This window comes from Eleutherodactylus coqui, chromosome 3 (genome assembly GCF_035609145.1).
Source record: "Eleutherodactylus coqui strain aEleCoq1 chromosome 3, aEleCoq1.hap1, whole genome shotgun sequence".
NCBI classification, from domain to species: Eukaryota; Metazoa; Chordata; class Amphibia; order Anura; family Eleutherodactylidae; genus Eleutherodactylus; species Eleutherodactylus coqui.
Window position 1 is genome coordinate 271,184,583 of NC_089839.1, and position 26,434 is coordinate 271,211,016.

A 26,434-nucleotide genomic window follows, 5' to 3' on the forward strand; every position below is an offset into this window, starting at 1 on the left:
GATTAATGGTGTCCTCAATGCTAAGAAATACATGCAGATACTTAGCCATCATGTAATAACATCAGGGAGGCTTCTGATTGGCTCCAAGTTTATTCTGCAGCAGAATGACCCTAAGCATACAACTAATGTCATTAATAACTATCTTCAGTGTAAAGAAGAACAAGGAGTCTTTGAAGTGATGCTATGGCCCCCACAGAGCCCTGATCTCAACACCATTGAGTCTGTCTGGGATTACATGAAGAATAATATGAGGTCAAGGCAGCATCAGATGAATTTAAAAATCAATAGCTTTATTTCTCCATAGTAAAAAACTGGCGACGTTTCGGCATACATACAAAGGTCTTTATCAAGCTCGTCGATGTCTATTTGGGTCTTGATCCGGACCTGGTCTGGATGTTTGGAACAACCTCCATGCTGAGTTCCTTCAAAAACAGTGTAAGTATACCTAGAGCCAAAGCTATTTTGAAGGTAAAGGGCGATCACACCAAATATTGATTGGATTTGCATTTCACATTTGTTCACTTTGTATCTTAATTGCCAAAAATAAACTATTGACACTTCTATTTCTGAAAGCATTGTTGGGCTACTCTCACACATCCGTTCTTTACCGCGGCGTTCAAAACACAGTGGTAATCGTGGTATAATGCTCCCACTGATTTCAATGGGGCCCAGCAAACATGCGCCCGATTGCGGCGCTGCACAGCGTTTTCCAGCACTGTGATTTTTAAACGCTGTCTGCTCTATTTTTCCGTGTTTAGCACACCTCATCACCCATCACAACGATTGGGTGCATAAAACACGCTGTCGGATGTGGTTCCTGTGGCCGAACACTAAAGTAAAATTTCGGCAAAGTGCTGCAAGAAAAATTGCAATGTTTTGCTGGTAGTATGTGTGAGAGTGAACTTACTTAGCAGCTTTTTCTACACCTGCCTAAAACTTTTGCACAGTACTGTGTCTAGATAGATAGGTAGATAGATAGATAGATAGATAGATAGATAGATAGATAGATAGATAGATAGATAGATAGATAGATAGATAGATAGGTAGGTAGGTAGTGCCGTATACAAATGTATTTACTGAGTATTTTATACTTCTGCTAGAGTCTTTGTGAAGGCAACCTGTTAGTTATTCCCTCACATAACAGATAGGATCCACTCACATGTCTGGTCGCGTTACACCTACACGAGCGTCATCACTTCCGGGTTCAGAGGGATGAAAACGTCATCATGTATGTTGGAATGCACCAGTATCCCATGTGGTGCGTGTGCATTCCAAACCCTGCGCCCTGACATCACAATTCTATTTTAACTAAAAATATGCGGATTAATCATTATTTCGAGTGTACACCCATAAAAATATAATTATTCTCCAACTAGGAAAAACATGAATAAAAACAATTAGAAGCACAAACAACAAACCAGGGCCGCTATATTATAAATGAGGACCTTACAGCAGCATAAAGATGGTAATACATAATATGTAGCAATCAGTATACACAAGAGTATGATAGTAAAGTGCAGAAGTCTTGGTGTACGATATACCATATCAGTGCAAAGAATTGCAGAAAATGCAATAAACAATAAATAATTTAGTGCCCAATGACTCAGAATCAGTGCAGAAGAAGCGCCCGGCTGCATAATCATCACTAACATCATTATGGGTGTTCTCAAAATTCAGCAACCACAAAATCTGCAGCTGTATACACTTACGCCAGCGTCTTCCAGGAACACCCGGCCAAAAGTTTCTAGTCCGGCCTGGAAATAGTCCCCATGACCGACTCTGCAATTACTGTGACATTTAGTGGCCAAAACCAGCATAGCAGCCAAACGGAATTGCAAAACTGTAAGGCCTCATGTCCACTGGCTAATTATATTTACGAAATCCGCGCAGGTGTCCCGCATGCATAATCCACGCTCATAGTGATGCATTGGACACCCGCAGGTAGGCAAGTACCTGCGGATGTCATTTTTTTTCCTGCCGCGCGGATCGCACGTGCGGGAAATCACCCACTGCATGCTCCATTTTATGCGGTTTTCCTGCACGGACGGCTCCCGCAGGCTTCCACTGAATGCTTTGAAAGCTGTCCATATTCAGGGCACACCCACAGCTTAATTTCTGCTGTACCGCAGGGCCGCGGGAAAGCAGGGATTTAAAAAAAAAAAGGAGTGCACGGCGCATGTGCGCGGCACACTGCAGGCGTGCCAAGCACATCCGCTGGGCAAAAGGAAGGAAGATCTGGCCGCGACGATCGGGAACTTGCTGTGTCCAGACAGGTGAGTATTATCAATTTACAGGCCTTATGTCTGGGGTAGAGGAGGGACCCGCTGCAGAATTCTGCATGGAGAATCCGCACGGGCCTGAATATCCTAGTGGACATGAGGCCTAACAATCAGTGCAAACACACGTACAGCGTACTGAGGAAACATACCGGGGGAAGAAAAGAAATATAAGGGGCACCATAAATGGCTAAAAGGACCAAATTCATTCCCCGAAAACCCACTATGCTGGCTGTGGCCGCACACACTTCGCCCTTGATGATGTCACTCATAGGAGCTCAGATCAGCGGCTTCAATGCGCCCACTGCTCGTAATTCAGAACATATACAATGTTGTAAACCCCTATTTAACCCTGGATTACTACCCAGTTTGAAAATTCCCCCTATCAAAATTTCAAACTAGTATAACCAGAGCTATTAATTTATTACACTAATATTGAGCTCTTGTGTCTGGGCTGATATACTTGACAATTATTAAACAACTACTTCAAAAGAAAATAAAGTAAAAATAGGTACATTTTTAAAAAGTCTTTCCAGGAGGGTGTAGTATTGCAGAGTTAATGCACTTCCATCAGCATGCATCAGCCAGACCTCCAAACATGCACAGACAGCTCAGCCATATGTCATTATAACATTACTAATCATCTTCTTAAAGTGACAGTACAACACTATAGAAATTGTTATGAACTCTAGTTTGGAAATCTTGCAGTCCAAAAAAAATAAAAGGGGTCTTCCCCTCTTGTAAAGTGATGACATATGACCCGTGATCCTAAGATCCTTAACAGTAACAAAGAGTTTCCAGAGAACAGCAATCTCAGGGTCTGGCTCACCCCCAGTAATCCGATAATATAGGAACATTGCTAATTACAATTCTAGTCCCCTCATGGGTCCACAACAGACCCCCAACAGGTCAGAACAACAGGGCAGCTGAGAGCCCCTCAGAGAAGGTCTAAGGCACACTGGCTGTCTGGCAGAGTCTAATAGGCTGCTGTCATTGTCTTAGTAGAATACAGATTATAAGTAATGCAGTGTAGTATCCTTGCGATTGAACAATTAAGGGACTAAAAAGTAGAGTCAAATAAAATTTTTAAAAAATTCAGTTAAAAAATGCACCTTTTTTTCCCCCACAGAAAAACTCTTTTAAATGGATCAAATATTTTTAAAAAGCACATAAAGACCCGGACACTGAAAATATTTTGTTCTTTATAGTTTCCTGCAGTGGAGTGCAGGACTTACCACCCGACATATGCAGCTCCACTCTGCTGACTCCTCCTCATGACCCCTAGAACACGACATCGGGGAAACAGCTGACAGACCCTCTCACCCCAGGTCTGCTTCACCGACACCTCAGGAGGTACAGCAGGGAGGCCTTCTGCTGCCTCCATCCTCAGTCTCTCCAGGCAGTGGCACTTCTAGTCACAAGCCTCACTCCATACCGCCTGCCATCTTGCTGCTCGCTCCAGCTTCTGAGAGCAGCGCAGACAGAGCTTCTCTGCACTCAACCTCTTCAGCAGGACCATGGACAGCTCCCACGGTGGGGAATAAAGGTGAGCCAACATACATGCCATCTCTCTCACCCTCCACCATTTCTCACAAAAGGGGCTTGCAGGCCCTAATTACTGCACACACATTGTTAGTTCTCAGCTGAAACCGAACACAGTGTGTACAGTAATTAGGGCCTGCGTGATCCGCACTATTCTTACCGGAAATCTCTTCACTTGCTGGTGAGAATGCCAAAGGCACATTCATCAAAAGGGCAGGCATGTGTGAGCTGGTAATTAATGACACGCCACCTGGTGACCATGTCTCTGTGAGTGAAGGGACGCAGCCTTTTTTGCACACGTTTTAGCACACTTTACTGCTGTTTTTGCACTGACAGGCACTTTTCACACATGTATGGGACACACCAGTGCCATGATCGAAAAATCTGTGCAGCGTAATTAGTACCAGGTGTGTTTGTTTTTCCATGAAATTGCATAATGCATAATTATGCAGGGATTGGATGCACATTTGCGAACTCCCCAAAGACTTCTATAGAATACCAGAGGGGTATTGCATTGCATATCACAATGCTGTGGTCGCCCTTTTTGTCCAGCGTGCCAGTCACACTGAGCAAGTTGCCAGCTCTGGATCCAGCAAAACAGCCCCACACCATCACACTTCCTCCTCCACATTTGACAGTTGTTGTCACATACTCAGGAACCATTGTTTCCACTACTCAATGGTATAGAAAAGCCCTGTGTGATGTACCACAGATGTCAAAATATAGCTCATCAGTCCTTAAGACGCGCTTCCACTGTTATTTTTTGCTGTATTAAGCTGTTCTTGAAGATTTTGCACTGTGAGGTGTCAATTACATAAATTATTGACTCTCAACAGCTTTGTTTTTTTTTTGGTTTTTTTTGACATTGGATATTATTTCCATGTGGCTCTAATGGCTCAGACCTTTGTCTTCTGGGAGCAGGCTGGGGTGTAGGTTCTGGGAAGGAGGAGTGAATATGAGAGCGGTCCGAGGCTGGGCCATAATAGGTCAAGGGGCTCATTTCAATTATGTTTTGATATGCTCTATGCGAGTGTTGGTCGGGGTTCTCGCGATGACGGGTCGGCGCATGCGCAGGTGAACCGGTCCTGTGGTATGATTGAAGTGAGTGACAGGCCGTGTGTCTCGCGCTGATTCCGCGCGATCTCGCGCCTGCGCAATGAGTTTGAATAGACAAGATGTGGGGTATCAATGCGGTGTGACGTATTGTACATTCCGCGATCCTTCCATGCAAATCTCGCACATGCGCAGTTGAAACCGGAGTACTTCCAGGTGAGTAAACCACTAATCAATTGGAATTGATGAGGCAATTGGTCTCCACGGCAGATGTGTAAGTCAGTCGTCCTACCAGGGCACTTGTTCTTTTATGTTAATTTGTGTTGGTGATGGTGATTGGTGCTTTTATGTGTATGTTTACTATATATGCCGCAGCTTGTGCTGGGGCTTGTATGGGCTTGAAAAAGACTGGGTGAGCCAGTCGAAACGTTGCAGGCGTGGAAAAGCCGATGCAACCCAACTCTGTGACTCAGAGCTCAGTCTTCAAAGTCTGTTTATTCTGAAACTCCGCATTATTTCGGCATAACACATACGTGGGGACAGTGGCCATACCTGTCCGGGGTTCATGCAAAAGAACAAACAGTCTTTCATCAGCTGATTGTGTTGTTTAAGTGAGAATAAAAATGCCTATTGGTCGGCTGCAGATCTCCATAATGTGTGGATGATTAAATACCTGCTGTAGGGGGCCGAACAATCGTGTTACCGTGTGTACATGTGAAGAGGAGGGCATCCTCCATGCAGCAGTAAGACTAGGAAACCTTCTGCCTGAGGAAAACTAAAGCTTTCATGGTGATTTCACTAAGGCTACATTCACATGGGCCAGCGCGATATCAGGCCAATAAATTCGTTCTACATGCAGATGTCAGGGGTCTTTCATGAAAAAATGCCTTGTATCACTTCTGTGATTTTGTGATCATCCAGTGTTTGGTTCACATGCATTAGAGGATCTGCAAGTGTTTCCCCTTGATTTCCATGGGAAACATCACATTGCACACATACAATGTGCTTCACAGTCTCATTGAAAACAATGGGCGATGTGTTCCAAGGGACATGAAAAATTAGGACATGCAGCATCGCTGTGAGGATAAAATCTCCCATGTGTATGATACATTCAGAAGAATTGAGTACATATTCCCGTGTGTCGCAACGCACAAAACTAATGCGAGGTTTACGCTCATGTGAATGTAGCCAAAGACAGTTCAAGAGGGGCCAGGATTAGGGATGAGCGAGTATACTCGCTAAGGCACTACTCGCTCGAGTAATGTGCCTTAGCCGAGTATCTCCCCGCTCGTCCCTAAAGATTCGGGGGCCGGCGCGGGGCGGGGAGCTGCAGGGCAGAGCGGGGAGGAACAGAGGGGAGATCTCTCTCTCCCGCCCTCTCTCCCCTGCTCCCCGCCGCAACTCACCTGTCAGCTGCGGCGGTCCCCGAATCTTTAGGGACGAGCAGGGAGATACTCGGCTAAGGCACATTACTCGAGCGAGTGGTGCCTTAGCGAGTACACTCGCTCATCCCTAGCCTGGATGCCTTTCTTGGCTGTAACAGTATTACAAGTTATGGTCACTAGATTTATTTTTTATTCCCCTAAAATGAGGATAATTGCCTTCTATCCTCATGGGGATTTTTCCTTCATCTGGATCAACACTGCAGGATAATGGGCTGAAGTGGATGGACATGGCAACTCATTAGCATCCTGCGATTTTGACACAGGAGATGATGTGGCAATAGAAAAAGACTCCTCTGTCTAACAACATCTTTGATCCTGTGGTCAAAAAAACTGCATATTATTGTTATTTTTTTTTTACACCTCCTACAATCTTCGGCTACTTGTTCTTCAAACCTTAGTTTAGTATAGATGGGTGGGTAGCAGTGCACACTGAATGGCTGGTATAACGGGGTGACACTTACGGCGTGCAAAAAGAGTGTTTACTTGGAGGAGATAAATTCACTGTTTGTGTGAGGAATTGTGTGACGCAGTACATGGAATAGCGAGGTGTTTGAAGTTATATTGGAGTAAATATTAACCCTTTCCAATCCTATTTCTGTCCTGGTTTTCCTAGGGGGCTTACTCTTTTTCTGCCGTTATACAACAGCGCTATATGCTGGCTAAAGCCAGTACTGCATGAGGTGACACATTGGATAGGCTCTAACAGCAGAGAGGCTGGCAATATACAGCAAGAGAACCCCGACGGACGTCTTCCAACATCGGAGCTGTACAGCCTTAAATCATAATGTCTTCAGAGGTCAGACAGTGGATTGGAAAGGGTTAATTGCACTTGGTATTTATCTTGCCGAAGGCACCAGCCATACCAGAAGGGAAGCGCCAATGATTGTGTGCAGTTCTTGTTTGTTGTTCCCTCCCATAGTAAAGTTGGCTTCATGGCAAAAGTATCAATCACTTTTATGAAAAACAAGGGAAGTAAATATACTAAGAAGCAGCATCAGCCGTCTCACTTAGGTGGACTGACACCAGCGTCTTTGCGCACACAGTGGGCAGAGAATAGAGCCCATTGTTTTCACTGGGTTCACTCTCGCTTTTGCACATGCATCTTGCGCACGCAAAAAAAAACCCCACAACATACCCTATCCTTGTGCACAGTTTAACACCAAAGGCCCCATAGGAGTCATTTGCGCACCTGAGACCCACTTGATCGAGCAAAACACTGCGCAATTTTGCAAGAAATTAGAAACATCTTGGCGCGAGTCTGTCCTGTGCCGATGAGAAATGTCCTGGTCAGCACAAAAAGTCCAGTAAGAACCGTAGACATGCACACGATAGCGGGACGTTCATTGTGCAATGCCCGTGCTAATGCCCTTGTTAGTACACCTTAAGGCCGTATTTACATGAGTATAAAAAGTTGTTTGAGTTTTGTGTGAAGTGAGATGCACAAAGGTTCCATGAATTGCAGCCCAATATTGGCAATGGGCGTATTTACATAAGCGATTATTTTCCCACAGCGATACTGCGAGATCAAGAACTCTAATTTTTAGCTGCAGAAATCTTGCATATCATTTTAAATGGGACGAAAAACCTCACAATAGCACAGTTTCTTTTCCCGGGGTCAGGGATTTTCAATGGGCGAGGAAAGCAAAAGAAAAATGTTTTCTTAATTTGCATTGCCCTTGAATGTACATAGGAGTTTCATGTGAGTGTGATGCAATTTTTGGGATTTTCATGTGCGTTAAAAACTGCATGTTCAGTGATTTCATGCGATTTTCTCACAAAACGCATCGCACTGAGATTGGACTGATATCGCGCTCACCTGTGTGAATACAACCGAAGTCTGTCAGGTTGTAATGTTTGCAACATACAAATCCAATAATTCTCCCTTTTACATGATGTTTCAGATTCTGCTGGTTGGAAATAAAGTAAGAAGGTAAAAAGGAAAATGTTTTACTGTTTGTTTTATTAACTAATGCACCGTGACGCGATGCGTTGTGTTCCGTGTATCTCCCTCTGATATTGTATTTATGCTGACTAAGACGGTTACTCAATCCTTGTGTAGTGCGTCCGACATATTGCAGCGCACAATGATAGTCTACATCAGGGGGGGAGTCAAACTCATTTTCACTGAGGGTCACATCAGCCTTATGGTTGCCTTCAAAGAGCCGATTGTAGTTATAAGACTGTATAGTAATAATGATTCCCACAGTGGCCCCAGTGGTAATAATGGCCCCAAACATTACCCCAGTAGTAATATTGCTCCCCATACTGGATCTAGTAGTGATAAACTAGCTGCACTATTAATTAGATACCCCATCGTGATCTCAGTAATAATAGTGACCCCCAGAAGTAGTCCCAGTACTAATAGTGACATCTATAGTAACTCCAATAGTAAAAGTGACCCCCATAGAGGTCCCAGTAGTAAGTGTCCTCTATATTGGTGGCCCCAGTAGTAGTAGCTCCACCCATAGTGGCTTCAGTAGTAACAGTGCTCCTTATATTGCTCCCAGTAATAATATGTGACCTCATAGCAGCCCCAGTAGTAATAGTGACCCCCCTTTTGGCTTTGGCTGGGCAGCACCCCTAGAGGCATTCCACTCACCCTGCAGCTCTGGACTAGTGGCTGCAGAGTCTGTGACCGCTAAACTTTCCTTTTGGCATCTCTGCTGCGTACAGGACAGCAGGCACGGATGTTGGGGAAATATGTCAGCGGTAAACTAATTCTGCACTGCTGCTGCCGGACCGCTGGTAAGTGGAATCAGTTGGCGTCCCGGATTCAGCCTCTGGGTCTTCAGTTTGATTTGTGTGCTCTAGATAAACCAGCTATTAACATAAGAAAATCAGGATATACTCACCTCTTCCTGCTCTCATTTTCTCTGAGGCATTCCGGATCCACCAGACATGTAAATTATTCACTGCTCTGAATCACAAAGCATCGTATTTTACAGTAGATTATACAATATGGCCTCATTTATTGAAGAAAACTGTTTGTTGCAAATAACAACCAATCATCATTCCTTAAGCTGCTCCAATAAAATAAAAGCTGTGCTGTGATTGGTTGTTATGGGAGGAAGGAAGAAAGCCGACCGACCTTATGCTGAACACTAAGACTGCTTTTATATGGCTGAGAAAATCATGCAAGATTCCTGTGTTGCGAGAATGGAGTTATGTACAGGAGGAATTTTTTCCTGCATCGGGATGCAGGAAATAATAGTGGCATGTCCTATCCTTGGGAGTTCCTTCGAAATGCGCATCGCCCATTGTTTTAAATGGGTCCAGAGAAATACAGGAGTGTGATGTGTGCAAGAGTGCGATGCGAGGTTTCCCATTGAAAACACTGAAAGCCGCGCCGGAGGATCGCAACTGTACTGAAGTGAAGGGAGGGTTTTTTGACCAAAAAACTCCTTGCACCCCTAGGTACCTCGCATGTTGGTGAGGTTTCACGGCCTGATATAGCGCTCGGCCTTGTTAAACTAGCCTGAGGCAACACCAACATGTAGTTCTTCTACACATAAATCTCCCAGGGGTCATCATTAGTTTTTACTATTATGTCCGTGCCTACAGAACTGGTTGGTGCCAGAATGATTTAACATATCGCATCACATATAATACAACTTCTACAATCTTGTGTATTTTGGCCATGAGACCAACTATACCTCCTATTTATTTGCAGGAGCAGTTTGCTTTGGGCTACTGGGGGCCCCGGGTGACAGCACTTTGTGGGATACATGTAAAAGATGTGCGACCGCTGCCTACTCTAATAGGTACATTTTTAAAAAGTCTTTCCAGGAGGGTGTAGTATTGCAGGTTTAACACACTTCCATTAGCATGCATCAGCCAGACATCCATACAAGTACATACAGCTCAGCCATATGTCATTATAACATTACTAATTATCTTCTTAAAGTGACAGTACAACACTATAGAAATTGTTATGAATTCTAGTTTGGAAACCTAAGCAAAATTTGCAGTCCAAAAAAAAAATTAAAGGGTTCTTCCCTCTTGTAAAGGAATGGCATATGACCCGTGACCCTAAGATCCTTAACAGTAACAGTAACAAACAGCAATCCCAGGTTCGACTCACCCCCAGTAATCCGCTAATATACGAACATTGCTAATTAGAATTCTCCTACCCTTACGGGTGCACAACAGACCCCCAACAGGTCAGAAGAACAGGGCAGCTGAGAGCCCCCCAGAGTAGGTCTAAGGCACACTGGATGTCTGGCAGAGTCTAATAGGCTGCTGTCATTGTCTTAGTAAAATGCACTATATAAGTAATGCAGTGTACTATTCTTGCGATCGAACAATTGCATGTTCAAATCCTCTTGAGGGACTAAAGAGTAGAGTCAAATAAAGTTCAATAAACTTTAACTTAAAGAAAAAATCCAGTTAAAAAATACACATTTTTTCCCCACAAAAAAAGCTCTTTTAAATGAATAAAATATTTTTAAAACGCACATAAAGACCCGGACACTGAAAATATTTTGTTCTTTACGTACAGCAGGGAGTCCTTCTGCCGGCTCCATCCTCAGTCTCTCCAGGCAGTAGCACTTCTAGACACAAGCCTCACTCCATACCGCCTGCCTTCTTGCTGCTCGCTCCAGCCTCTGAGAGCAGCGCAGACAGGGCTCCTCTGCACTCAACCTCTTCAGCAGGACCATGGACAGCTCCCACGGTGGGGAATAAAGGTGAGCCAACATACATGCCATCTCTCTCACTTTCCACCACTTCTCACAAAAGGGGCTTGCAGGCCCTAATTACCGCACACACGTTGTTAGTTCTCAGCTGAAACCGAACAAGGTGTGTACGGTAATTAGGGCCTGCGTGATCCGCACTATTCTTACCGGAAATCTCTTCACTTGCTGGTGAGAATGCCAAAGGCACATTTGTCAAAACGGCAGGCATGTATGGGCTGGTAATTAAAGACACGCCGCTTGGTGACCATGTCTCTGTGAGTGAAGGGACGGATAACATTTTTGCGCTGTGAAGCAGCCTTTTTTTGAACATGTTTTAGCACACTTTACTGTTGTTTTTGCACTGACAGGCACTTTTCACACTTTTGACTGCAGTCACCCTCCGAGGCATGCTTACCAGCAAATTCCGATGCGTGAGGGATCCACATTAAGATGAATAAAGATGATAGAATAACTTTATTTCATCAAATTAAATTTAGATCTTTCACTGTTCCAAATAGCCACTTCTGGCTGAGCTGATAGAACAGCTTTACACAATCCAGGCGTTCTTTCTACAGCTGCATTCACATATTGTTCAGAATTTCCCACAAATGTGCAGCATTTGTAAGTTGCTTTACTTTTGCCCTTCTGTCCACTGGTGTACCACTAGGGGCCGCGGGTTTCACAATTGCAACCTGAGTCCTAAGCAAACGGGGGCCCATGAGTCCGCAGCCAGATATAGTCACACAACTGCGGCCCGTTAGCCGGCTGTGGGTGATGCTGGGGGAGGGCAGGGCTGTTATACGGGGAGCCAACAGCCAATTACAGGCTGCAGACTTCTCTGGTGCTACTTCCTTTCATTGAGAGACTACAGCTGTGATTGGTCACAATTGCAGTCTACCAGTGTACTGCCGGCCGTGTGATTGATCCAGGAGCAGTGTTGGGTAGCAAAGAGGACCGGAGAAGGTCGTAAGTACTGTAATCTATCTATCTATCCATCCATCTATTTCATTTCAACCTACCTATCTATCTACGGCTGGTATAGGTTATACTTATCCCGGTGTATATTGTATACAATTATATACCTAAAATTAAAAAAATGCATCAAAAACGTGAATTTTAATAGTATCTTGAAATCAATGGGAGTGTTGTACCGCGGTTAGCACGGTGCTTGGGATGTTGCTCTAATAGCGGTAGAAACATTTTAAATGTAGTGCAGGAAATGAGTCATGTTTGGAAAGATTTCACAGTAGCAGGATAAACACCTGGATGTCGATAATACTTGTCACAGAAAGGGTTTAGAGTGTCCCTCTTAAAACTTAGCTTTTATTAATAAAAATGTATATAAAAAGGATTTTTTGTGAATCCTAAAACAGACACAGATATCAGCTAGCGTACTGTTCAAGAAGACAGTTTGTGCTTAAATGAACAGTGCACGGTTATATCTTATATAGGTCGCTGTCTGATAAAACACCTATCTTGGACACACATCAACGCATAGAGAACATGAATGTCCCAAATCAGGATGTATGTACCAAGAGAAAAAGGATGATGGATATAACCTGGTCAATGCCACGTAAGTCCCTATGTTTCTAGGCAACAAGAAGGGAAATTGAAAAAGACCCAACCAAATTTGATCAGGTAATAAATTTCGAAAGTACAGAGGTTCTACGCGTTTTCACTACATATCACGTAGTTTCATCAGGAACCAAAACAAACAGGTACCAATAATCAAATTGAAAAATTGGTGTGGTAGACTCCCAAAATGTAGAGAGTACCACCTAGATGAGGAGGTAGTCGATCCTATAACCAGGTCTAGCAAGTTCAAATAGCCCACTAATCCCCCCCAAGACAATGCAGGAACGAAAATAAAAAACAGCAGCAGCACCAGCCTCTGTGGTAGGCTGACGGCTATGAATGAGCTCTGTGTCAAGTTGAGCTTGATATAGCAGAGATGATCCTCCCCTTCTGGGGGTATGTGCCCTCCTGTCCAATGAAAGACAGGTGGAGAGAGTAGCTCCGCCCACCCGGGCGGGCTCACACCGAAGCTAGTGTTATTATCAACAATCTAGCTGATTTGTGTGCTGTGTAGACATCCTATGTGATGAAAGAGAAAACTGCATACTTATTATGCCTTATGATTTGTTTCTCTCGGTGCGAGAAGTGTTTAAAAGAAGGTCCCAGGCATGGGGGCGTGGTTAGGTATCCTTCAGGGTTGTCACATGATCCGGGGTGATCATATGACCAGCATGATGACGTCACAGCCCTGGCGTTAAGCGAGGAAGGCTTGTCACATGATCAATGCCGATCATGTGACCCGTGCGTTGATGTCACCGTTGAAAGGTCCTGTTCAGGATGAAGAATATATCATGTAAAAGGCATATTTAATGTGCTGATGTCGCTACTTATGCAATAGTAAATCCATAATTGTATATGACTACATGAAGCGTGGTGCCAGGTAACCGCATGTAATCATAAGCAGTCACACAAATGGCTGCAATAGTTACAGTTTGGAGGGCGTAATAAAGGATCTTTGAATGTCCACACCATATATTGATAAAGTATATTTTATATAGTGAGATCTTTATATATCAGGGCATCACCAAAGCATGAATGCAACCCTAGTCCCAAAGAAAGTTTTGACTTGGGTGACAGGGCGTAATTGTAATGGATGTTGCAAGGCTGAAAAAAGTAAATAATTAACCCTTAAAGTATTGCATCTACTGCAGCAAAAAATAATGAATGGCACACGTCGTGTATTTTGTGCGTCTTGATGCTTGATAAGTATGCTTAATAAAAGAACGAATGTCACGATCTCAGTTTTAGTGTGTGATACTATGTTGCGTATTGGCGCAGATGAGCATGGGTATTGAGAATAAGCCCCTTTCCTTAAGGTAGGTGGAAACGAATAATTCAGGTGAGACCATGGGAACAAATCGTGTCTAAAGAGTGGAGTGTAGGAGTCCACACGAATGTTCAAAGGATGTCTATGCACAATTACGGTTGGTAAGGGAGGGGAGGAAGGGAGACAGGGAAAGGGGCTGGGAATTAGGTTATTTAGGATGGGCCAAGAGGAGATGAATTAGGAGATAAAGGCAGTCCCTATGTTTATCCAGAAGAGGAATCATTAGAGGAAGCTAGAGAAGGATATAAGTTCATTCAGACCCTTGGGCTGTACACAGTCTATGCGAAAAGTCCATTGTGCTTCTTTTTGTAATAGACGTTTGTCCACGTCCCCGCGGCGTCCATAGCTTTTGATAGTTTCTATGCCCTGAAATTTAAGTACATCAGGGTTCCCATGATGGAATTCTCTCATGTGGTTAGAGATAGGGTTTTTTTCGCCATGCCTGATATTCCCCAAATGAGCCAAGATACGTCGCCTAAATTCCTGTTTAGTTTTCCCGATGTAATTCTTCTTACAGGGACACGTGGCCATATACACCAAATTAGAAGATCTGCAGTTAATGAATTCTCTTACATTGTAGATTTTCTTGGTGCTAGCGCTAGTGATTTTTGCACCTTTCTGGATGTTAGAACAGGCTTAACAATTGGAACAAGGAAACGTTCCAATTGGTTTGTACCTATTCAGCCAGGTGTCTGTTTGTTGGGTCTTGAGATGACTCTTAACTACCCTGTCTCCAATATTTCTTCCTCTTCTAAAGGTTAGCAACGGTGTAGGCGGTAGAATGGCTTTAAGATCTGGGTCATCTTGCAGGATTCCCCAGTGTTTCGTGAGAAGTTCCCTCATATTGGGGACTCCGGTGTCAAAAGTAGAGATGATGCGTACGTTCTCTTCTGGATTTTTATGTCTTGGGACGAGGAGGGCTAATCTATTTTGTTCCAAGGAATAATGGTAGGCTTTTTCGATGGAATTGTTAGGGTAGCCCCTATCTGTAAATCTCTTTTTAAGGTCTATGCTCTGTATTTTGAAATCTAATCCAAGCACAACCCATAAGTCACTATCTGATGCGCGAACGAAGGGATCTGAACACCAATTAATTCCTCAGGATTTATACTCTGAGAATCCTTTGGTGAATGAGCCCTCTTCTAAATCTGATACAAGTCCGGGCCGCGTTACACATTACTCGTCTTCCTTTTATGCCTGACCCTATTACATTAGAGGTAGTTACCTCTGTCAGTTCTGACCTAAGAACATTTAAGCACGCCCCTAATGAACTACAATCCCTTTCCCCCACCAGATTGATCCCGAGAGTCATATCCTCCACCATGCCAGAGGAACAAATGAGCATCCTTAACACCTCTCCGCCTATCCAACATGACAAGGGTAACAGTATCCCATGTGACAAAATGAAGGTGATGAACCTTTTCACACAAGTCCTGACCTCCGCCCAGGTGTCTGTGTTAGAAAGCGGCCTGTCCTTCGTCCCGGCAAGCCGATTCGATCGGTTTGCCTGGTCGAAGGACATAGCCTTATTTCTTCGCAAGGTCAGATGGAGGAAGTTTTTTGCGGTGCAAAATCGGGCAAAAGCCAATGAGCTGGGTCTAGAACCTCAAGATATACCAGGCCATGAGACATTGATGGCTCTGGAATTGGAACAAGATAGGGAAGAAGGAACAGGACCCTTCACTGAACTAAGAAATAAGAGTGTAAAAAATCCCCCTCCTAACACCTCCACACACATTGATATATTCGAAAAAGTTATCCTCAATGAAATTAGGGACATTCTGGTTCCTCAGCGGATACGTAACAACTTGACCACTGAGGAACTGAGAGCCCTGGAAGCATTGGAACAAAATCACAACTTAATAATAAAACCCTCTGACAAAGGGGGTAATATTGTTGTACTAGATAGGAACCAATATATCTCTATGTGTGAAAACATCCTGAATGATAGGGTCACGTACAGAAAACTTACTTCCGATCCCACAGATCTGTTCCACAGAGATCTAATGAAAATCTTACAGGAAGCTAGAGCATGGGGATGTAATAATGCAGCAGAATTTGAATATCTCCTAAGCACCCAAAGATCTCCACCTTCTACAGCCTGCCCAAGGTCCAAAGGTTTGGACCCCCTGAAGGGCAGGCCCATTGTATCTGGCCTTGAAAACATGACCCAATATTGTGGGGTCTACATTGACCAGATCCTACGTCCTTTTGTCACTGCTTTACCCTCATATGTCCGTGACACAACGGACGTTTTGAGATTAATCGATCGGATACATACTGACCAACACACTCTCCTTGCAAGTCTTGACGTGGAGGGCCTCTATAGCTCCATCCCCCACGACATCGGCATCGAGGCAGTGGGCTACTTTCTGAAACAAAGGGGTACCAAATTTAATCGCCACAACCTGTTCACCATAGACCTTTTGACATTCGTCCTGACAAAAAACTATTTTCTCTTTAACAGTCATCTCTTCCACCAGCTCAGGGGCACCGCGATGGGGAGCCCCTGCGCCCCATCCTATGCAAATCTGTTCCTGGGCTGGTGGGAGGCTCAATTAGTTTTCACCGACCATCATACACAATGGACTGACAAAGTCCTAATGTGGCTGAGATACATAGACGACATCTTTGTACTATGGTCAGGTACTAAAGAGTCCTTCGCTGAATTTGTCAACACCCTGAATATGAACTCCATAAACCTAAAACTAACCATGGAGATTCAGGTTGATTCCATTACTTTTCTGGACATTCGGATTTCCAAGACCTCCGAGGGATTCTTACAGTCTACTTTGTTCAGAAAGCCCACTGCCTCGAATAGCCTTCTTGCATGGGAGAGTGCGCATCCCTTTTCATTAAGGAATGGCATCCCCAAGGGCCAATTTCTAAGATTACGACGAAATTGCTCCGAACTGAAAGATTTCACAATACAGAGCATAGACCTTAAAAAGAGATTTACAGATAGGGGCTACCCTAACAATTCCATCGAAAAAGCCTACCATTATTCCTTGGAACAAAATAGATTAGCCCTCCTCGTCCCAAGACATAAAAATCCAGAAGAGAACGTACGCATCATCTCTACTTTTGACACCGGAGTCCCCTATATGAGGGAACTTCTCACGAAACACTGGGGAATCCTGCAAGATGACCCAGATCTTAAAGCCATTCTACCGCCTACACCGTTGCTAACCTTTAGAAGAGGAAGAAATATTGGAGACAGGGTAGTTAAGAGTCATCTCAAGACCCAACAAACAGACACCTGGCTGAATAGGTACAAACCAATTGGAACGTTTCCTTGTTCCAATTGTTAAGCCTGTTCTAACATCCAGAAATGTGCAAAAATCACTAGCGCTAGCACCAAGAAAATCTACGATGTAAGAGAATTCATTAACTGCACATCTTCTAATTTGGTGTATATGGCCACGTGTCCCCGTAAGAAGAATTACATCGGGAAAACTAAACAGGAATTTAGGCAACGTATCTTGGCTCATTTGGGGAATATCAGGCGTGGCGAAAAAAAACCCTATCTCTAACCACATGAGAGAATTCCATCATGGGAACCCTGATGTATTTAAATTTCAGGGCATAGAAACCATTAAAAGCTACGGATGCCGCGGGGACGTGGACAAACGTCTATTACAAAAAGAAGCACAATGGACTTTTCGAATAGACTGTGTACAGCCCAAGGGTCTGAATAAACTTATATCCTTCTATAGCTTCCTCTAATGATTCCTCTTCTGGATAAACATAGGGACTGCCTTTATCTCTTAATTCATCTCCTCTTGACCCATCCTAAACAACCTAATTCCCAGCCCCTTTCCCTGTCTCCCTTCCTCCCCTCCCTTACCAACCGTAATTGTGCATAGACATCCTTTGAACGTTCGTGTGGACTCCTACACTCCACTCTTTAGACACGATTTGCTCCCATGGTCTCACCTGAATTATTCTTTTCCACCTACCTTAAGGAAAGGGGCTTATTCTCAATACCCATGCTCATCTGCGCCAATACGCAACATAGTATCACACACTAAAACTGAGATCGTGACATTCGTTCTTTTATTAAGGCATACTTATCAAGCATCAAGTCGCACAAAATACACGACGTGTGCCATTTATTATTTTTTGCTGCAGTAGATGCAATACTTTAAGGGTTAATCATTTACTTTTTTCAGCCTTGCAACATCCAGCACAATTACGCCTTGTCACCCAAGTCAAAACTTTCTTTGGGACTAGGGTTGCATTCATGCTTTGGTGATGCCCTGATATATAAAGATCTCACTATATAAAATATACTTTATCAATATATGGTGTGGACATTCAAAGATCCTTTATTACGCCCTCCAAACTGTAACTATTGCAGCCATTTGTGTGACTGCTTATGATTACATGCGGTTACCTGGCACCACGCTTCATGTAGTCATATACAATTATGGATTTACTATTGCATAAGTAGCGACATCAGCACATTAAATATGCCTTTTACATGATATATTCTTCATCCTGAACAGGACCTTTCAACGGTGACATCACCGCACGGGTCACATGATCGGCATTGATCATGTGACAAGCCTTCCTCGCTTAACGCCAGGGCTGTGACGTCATCATGCTGGTCACATGATCACCCCGGATCATGTGACAACCCTGAAGGATACCTAACCACGCCCCCATGCCTGGGACCTTCTTTTAAACACTTCTCGCACCGGGAGAAACAAATCATAAGGCATAATAAGTATGCAGTTTTGTCTTTCATCACATAGGATGTCTACACAGCACACAAATCAGCTAGATTGTTGATAATAACACTAGCTTCAGTGTGAGCCCGCCCGGGTGGGCGGAGCTACTCTCTCCACCTGTCTTTCATTGGACAGGAGGGCACATACCCCCAGAAGGGGAGGATCATCTCTGCTATATCAAGCTCGATAAAATGGCGACGTTTCGACTTAATCTAAGTCTTTTTCAAGCCAGGCTTGAAAAAGACTTAGATTAAGTCGAAACGTCACCATTTTATGGAGCAATAAAACCCTTTTTTTACTATCTTTACACCGTTGATGCTGCCGCCTCCTTGGATACCATTGCATTTATTTGGGGTTTGGTTCATGACCCCACAGGTGGCTTGGCATATACAGACTGGAACCTCTGCACTGAAGTGCATGTGTTAGGTGTGCTGCGGGATTTTCCTATTTCTACTGCTATATCAAGCTCAACTTGACACAGAGCTCATTCATAGCCGCCAGCCTACCACAGAGGCTGGTGCTGCTGCTGTTTTTTATTTTCGTTCCTGCATTGTCTTGGGGGGGATTACTGGGCTATTTGAACTTGCTAGACCTGGTTATAGGATCGACTACCTCCTCATCTAGGTGGTACTCTCTACATTTTGGGAGTCTACCACACCAATTTTTCAATTTGATTATTGGTACCTGTTTGTTTTGGTTCCTGATGAAACTACGTGATATGTTGTGGAAACGCGTAGAACCTCTGTACTTTCGAAATTTATTACCTGATCAAATTTGGTTGGGTCTTTTTCAATTTCCCTTCTTGTTGCCTAGAAACATAGGGACTTACGTGGCATTGACCAGGTTATATCCATCATCCTTTTTCTCTTGGTACATACATCCTGATTTGGGACATTCATGTTCTCTATGCGTTGATGTGTGTCCAAGATAGGTGTTTTATCAAACAGCGACCTCTATAAGATATAACCGTGCACTGTTCATTTAAGCACAAACCGTCTTCTTGAACAGTACGCTAGCTGATATAACTATTTACAAGTCAGGAACTTGATTTTTCAAAATTGACCCTTGAAATATCCCCAGCCAATAACTACCTTTTTAGGTACTGTGTAACAGGATTCACTTATCCGCTAAGGGAGTTTTTTTGTTTTAACCTAAAAACGTCTCCCCAGATACCTGACTTTGGCTTACATCTTTTCGGGAGATAACGCCGGTCACATTATACTAATTTTTGTTGTCTGTATCTGTGTCTGTTTTAGGATTCTCAAAAAATCCTTTTTATATACATTTTTATTAATAAAAGCTAAGTTTTAAGAGGGACACTCTAAACCCTTTCTGTGACAAATGTTTGGAAAGATTATACCAAGGTGCTAGATCATGTATGGAAATTTGTTTTGCAGCTGTATGCAGCACAATTTAGGTATGGGTAAGGAAGGGGGCCCGAGCTGAACGTTTGCCCCAAGGCCCCTGAGCCTTTAGTTACACCTCTGCTTTTGTCCAATTCATCCCAAACAAGCTCAATAGGGTTTAAGCCTGGAGACTATGCAGCCCATTCCATTCTTACACTGGAGGGTATTGCATAGCATATCACAATGCTGTGGTCGATCCAGCAAAACAGCCCCACACCATCACACTTCCTCCTCCACATTTGACAGTTGGTGTCACATACTCAGGAACCATTGTTTCCACTACTCAATGGCATAGTAAAGCCCTGTGTGATGTACCAAAGATGTCAAATTATAGCTCATCAGTCCATAAGATGCGCTTCCACTGTTATTTTTTGCTGGGGCTCATTTCAATGAAGAATGATACCCATGGCTAGTTCCATATGGCACGTAGCTCTGGTTTTGCTATAGGGAAGGTTCTGGAGCACAGCGTCCAAATGCCAATCTAAACACAGAAAAGTAATACAAATATTTGAAAGACTTACAAGGGCTTGTTGGCCTCCCTTCAGAGGCATTTCAGCAGGCAGTTATATCGGTAGGGTCTTTTGGTAAATCCCCTGGCACCACTGCAGGGTTGGGGCCCATATTTATGGTGGAACTTGTCCCGCAGCCCGATTAATCATGGCATCAGTCATTATATGTTTGAAAAGCAAAAGATTGCTCAGTATCTACAATTAAATAAAAGGAGGAATCTGATTTACTTCACCAACCAAAATCACAAAGGAGTGCAGGCAAGATGATCCCTGTAAGCAATGCTATGAAAAAAATGTTTTTCCGTTATTACAACCGTTTCCATAATCAGCCCTATAATCTGTATACAGGTGCATTATACGGGTGCTCGTTTGACTTAAAAATGCGCACAACTTCTAGAACATTGCAAAATGAAAGCGAACTCCAACACAAGTGTCACAAAGAGTGCCAGACTAGTTATATAAAACAATGTCTCCAATGTGCAAGTTCTTGCTATGGGCTATTTCAGACGACCGTATATCGGCCGGGTATTCACGCCATCCGATATACGGCATCTCTCTTTGCAGGGGGAGGAGGCTGGAAGAGCCGGGAGCAGTGCTCTGATCTCCCGCCCCCTCTCTGCCTCCTCTCCACCCCCTCCCCACCCTTCTGCACTATTTGCAATCAGAGGAGGCGGGATGGTGGCGGGGCTAAGTTCCGTGAATTAGCTCCGCCCCGCCTCCCCTCATTGCAAATAGTGCAGAGGGGAAGAGAGGGCGTGGAGAGGAGGCAGAGAGGGGTGGGAGCTCAGAGCACTGCTCCTGGCTCTTCCAGCCTCCTCCCCGTGCAGAGAGAGACGCCGTATATCGGCTGGCGTGAATACGCGGCCGATATACGGTCGTCTGAAATAGTCCTGAGACTCATCACTTCCTAAAGATGCTTCAGAGACATTACATGGCAATGGAAATTAATAAAAAAAATACTCAATTTCTTGCGCTGTCAGTGTCCGATCTGTTGACAATCATGCCAGCTGGCCCTTTATTTTACATCGCTGGTCTGTTCTCCACCATGGAGATCAGGAGCTCCATATCCACTGCTCTGGGAATTTAGTCTAAAAAGAGCTAAAATCCCAATGAAAATGTCTGCCGTTACTGCTGTGCAATTTCCTGCAGGCTTTAGAGCGTCCTCACACGCAGGCTTTGCAAAGTGTGCGCGCATTCATGCATGCCTATTGGCCTGAATGGGGACCTTTAGCACGCAAATAGGGAAAGAAGCTTTACTGTGGAGATGCATTTTTTCTATCTTCACATTTTTTATTATGTATGGCTATCTGATTATATGATGGTGAGAAGATATATATATATATATATATATATATATATATATATATATATATTGTTGGAGAGTTAGCTCAGGTAGAGTGCGGGGTTGCAGTGTTACGACAGTCAGAGACCTAGATGACAGAGTCCATGCAGGCTTGGCCTGCGTTTATTTAAAAAGCACAAAAATTAACAAAACTGAGCCTTAACTTCAGGCATAAACAAAATCCTGCTTATGCACTTACTCTGCAGAGTTCTTCTCTGACTATACGTACGACTTGCTGCAGCCACAAGAAAAACCACACAATAGCACAGGAATAGAGCGTCCTGTGAGACCAGCAGCTTCCAGCATCTAGCTGCACCCAGCCTTTTCCCTGTCTGCATAGCTGCAGACTTTATGGACTGGGTTAACTACCCAGCCTCTACACCTGGGGAGTTTGCCTCCCCTAATAAGACCTAGAGTGGGGTGGGTGGAATAGACAGCCCCACTACCATGCCTGCCATTCATTCTAAAAAAACAGGCCCAACCATAGCTAATCCAGTCTTTGAAAGCGGTGAAAGAAAACGTAACGGATTTACTGAGACCATCACAGGTGTACTAGCATCGAAGTCCGCTTCCTGCCTACGATTGCTGAAGCTGTTGGCCAAGGCCTATGTCCTGGGGGAACTGCAACAGGGCCAGGTTGGGCCTGTGGAACTTTTTCCTGGCTAATGCAGTCTTTGGAGCGGTGAAAGAAAATGTAAGTGATTTAATGAGACCTTCACAGGTGTACTAGCATTGAAGTCTGCTTCATGCCTACGATTGCTGAAGCTGTGGCCCGATGCCTATGTCATCGGTGCAGTGTAAGTCTACCATGTTTGGCCACTCTGATTTCTTTATTGTTCATGTCTGGGGTTGCGTTGGACCCACCTATGGTGTTGGTGCACACAGACCTCCCATCGCAATGTTTGACCTGTCTGGCACAAAGACACTAACTGACTTGGGTAGGGGGCAGAGTGCAGATGGCTTTCCCCTTGCGGTGTTGATTGAGCTATCTGACACCTAGACAGAATGAATACTGTGTGGGCACACGGATTCCCCATAGCTATGTAACTCATGCCCACATTTGCAGCTCCTGACGGAGGTTGGCACTTTATTGGAATGAAGATCAAACGTCAATTTCTCATTGATTCTCAACTGCATTGTGGGCTATCACCCCTCCCCTTTTAAAGAGGGTCGCTGCCTGGCCCTGCTAACCCTCTGTTCCTTCTCATCGCAGACGCACTTATAAATAGACATGAGGCTGGTGTGGCAATGAAGTGACCGTGTGGCATGAGGGAAGCTGAAGGCTGCGCAGGGACACTTTTGTGTGCGCTGCGGACACAGGATATTGCGGGGGGAGGGGGGGTTGGGCAGCATGTAACCCAAGAGAAGAGGCAGCGGTGTGTCCCGCAGGCAGTGATTGTGCTTGGTTGGAGGTAGTGTGGTGCTTAGCTAAGGTGTGCCTTGCTAATGAGGGTTTGTTCAAAGTAAAAATTGTTAGGGGGGGGGCACTCTTGCCGCTATTGTGGCTTAATAGTGGGACCTGGGAACCTGAGATGCAGCCCAGCATGTTGCCCCTCGCCTGCCCTATCAGTTTCTGTGTCGTTTCCATCACTTTCTTGGGTTTTCCAGATTTTCACAAATGAAAACCTTAGCAGAGCATGGATCATATACAAAAATGCTCTGACTTCAATGGGGTTCGTTACTCGAAACGAACTCTCGAGCATCGCGAAAAGTTCGACTCGAGCAATGAGCACCCGAGCATTTTGGTGCTCGCTCATCTCTAGTAATGTCCCAATACATGCAAATACCGTAACCTCCCCACATAATGACAAAATATGTCACAATAATGAATGGTGGTAGCCACAAACAGAAAATACATAGAAGCAGAGCCACTATACCGTGTTTCCCTGAAAATAGGACTCTGTCATAATAATTTTTGCCCCAAAAGAGACACTAGGTCTTATTTGCAGGGGATTTCTTATTATACTGCTTCTTGCAGTTCTCGACCACCCACAGAAGATCACTTCTTGGTTACGAGATTCATAAATCCCACCTCCAGGAAGCGATGGCTCTGATTAGCTAAGCAGTGCTTGAGAACCAATCAATCAAGCACTCAATGAACCAATCACAGTCATCACATTTAGAGATGAGCGAGCACCAAAATGCTCGGGTGCTCGTTGCTCGAGTTGACCTTTTCGTAATGCTCGAGAGTTTGTTTCGAGTAACGAACCCTATTGAAGTCAATGGGGAATTCAAGCATTTTTGTATGGGACCGATGCTCCGCATAGCTGATGACTTGTCAAACACCAGAAAACATCAGAAAGTCATGGAAACACCACAGTCAGGATAGAGAAGGGCAGGGGCAGCATGCATGGCTGCATCTGAGGCTCCCAGGTCCCACTATTAAGCCAAAATGGGGGCAAGAGTCTGGCGTCACCCTCCTAACAATTTACCTAGGACAAACCCTCATTAGCAAGGCACACGCGCTGGCACATCTTAGCCAAGCACCACACTACCTGCAACCAAGGACAATCACTGCCTGCGGGTGACACCGCTGCCTCTTCTCTTGGGTTACATGCTGGCATTGCTGTCCAACCCCCCTCCATCCCTCCACATGACCCTGCGTCCACAGCGCACACAAAAGTTTCCCTGCGCAGCCTTCAGCTGCCCTCATGCCACACGCTCGCTTCATAGCCACACCACCCTCATGTCTATTTATAAGTGCGTACTGGATGAGGAGGAACCGGAGGCACACACTGCAGAGGGTTGGCATGGCCAGGCAGCGACCCTCTTTGAAACTGTGGGTGATAGCCCACAATGCTGTTGAGAATTGATGATGAATGGACGTACGATCATCATTCCAATCCCTTGCCACCTCCGGCACAAAATTGTCAGGAGCCGCAAACGTGGGCATAAAGGGTACTCAGGTGCCAGCATTTCTACACATCTCCACAATGCAGCAATACTCTGTATGGGAAGCACGTGAGCGGGCCCAGGGTCAGGCTCAGTCCCAGCCTCCACCTTGTGTGACCCAAGGTGCCGTGAGTTACATAGCAATGGGAAATCCATGTGTCCCCACACAATTCATTCTGTGTAGGTGTCAGATAGCTCAACACCGCAATGGGAAGTCTTTGAGTTCCTTGGGCTCGCCTATGGCAGAGTTTCACCCCGCCAAGGACCTTGGCCTACATTTCTACCCTTGTCAGCCAGTGTATTTGTGCCAGACAGGTAAAACACTGCTATGGGAAGTCTTTGTACACCCACAGCATAGGCGAGCCCAAGGAACTTAAAGAGGGTATTACACATAAAGAAATCAGAGCACACAAACATGGCAGTTTCACCCTGCCAAGGACCTCGGCTCACACCCTCATTAATCGTAGGCATAAAGCAGACTCGGATGCTTTTGCAGCTGTGAACTTTCTATTAATGCAGTAGCGCTCCTTTTGTTTCGCTCAAACCACTGTCTCAGATAACTGTGGTAAAACGAGAGAAAATACATGTTGCCCAGCGCTGATCCCCAGACTCCAAGCAGGAGGCGGAGGTGGCATAATAAGGCCGAGGAACCATGACCGAGGTAGGACCCGCAATACTCTGTGTGGGAAGTATGGGAGCAGGCCCTGGGTCAGGCTCTGTCCCAGCCTCCACCTTGTGTAACCCAAGGTGCCGTGAGTTAAATAGCTATGGTAAATCCATGGGTCCCCACACACTTCATTCTGTGTAGGTGTCAGATAGCTCAACACCGCAATGGGAAATCTTGGATTTCCTTGGGCTTGCCCATGCTGTGGGTGCAAAAAGATGGTATTACACAGGAAGAAATCAAAGTGCCCAAACATGGCATTCTATCGGGTGACTACGATTTATGTAACAGAATGATCGTTGTTATTTGAAATGACAGTTCTACGCTAATTGATCCCTCTATATCCATTGTGTCATTTATCTGGCAACGTTGGACATTTTGAGGTTTCATCAATTTTGATCTTTTTTGAACCACTATCCAATTTCTGACTGGTAGCCATCAAACCAGTAGATTATCATCTTTTGCATATTGAAACCCCTGATGAACCCACGTAGTGGGAGAAACGCGTTGGGTTACGCTTATAAATTTTGGTGGTCCGGCATATACTATTCCTCGATTTGAACGACACATATACCACCAACCTGACCATTCAGTGGAGGCTGGGTTACGTTCTTAAAATCTAAATGTCGGACTTACGTCATTTGTCATTTCTTGATTAGAATGACTTTGATGACTTGGTCAGATTTTCTATATAGACCGAGTACACTAAATGGCTGAGTTATAACTACACTCAGACTGATTGGTCTATCTCTGTTTACGGACAGTGGTATTAATACTTTTGATTGGTTCCATGGGTTTTCTTGGATCTATATTTATGTGCGTATGTTCTTCTTTTTAGTCATTTTCTTAATAAAAGTTATATTTTATATTTTTCAGTTTAGGGTCCACATAGTTAGTATTACACAGGAAGAAATCAAAGTGCCCAAACATGGCAGTTTAACCCACCAAGGACCTCGGCCTTGGCCCACATTTCTGCACAAGTCAGTCAGTGTATTTG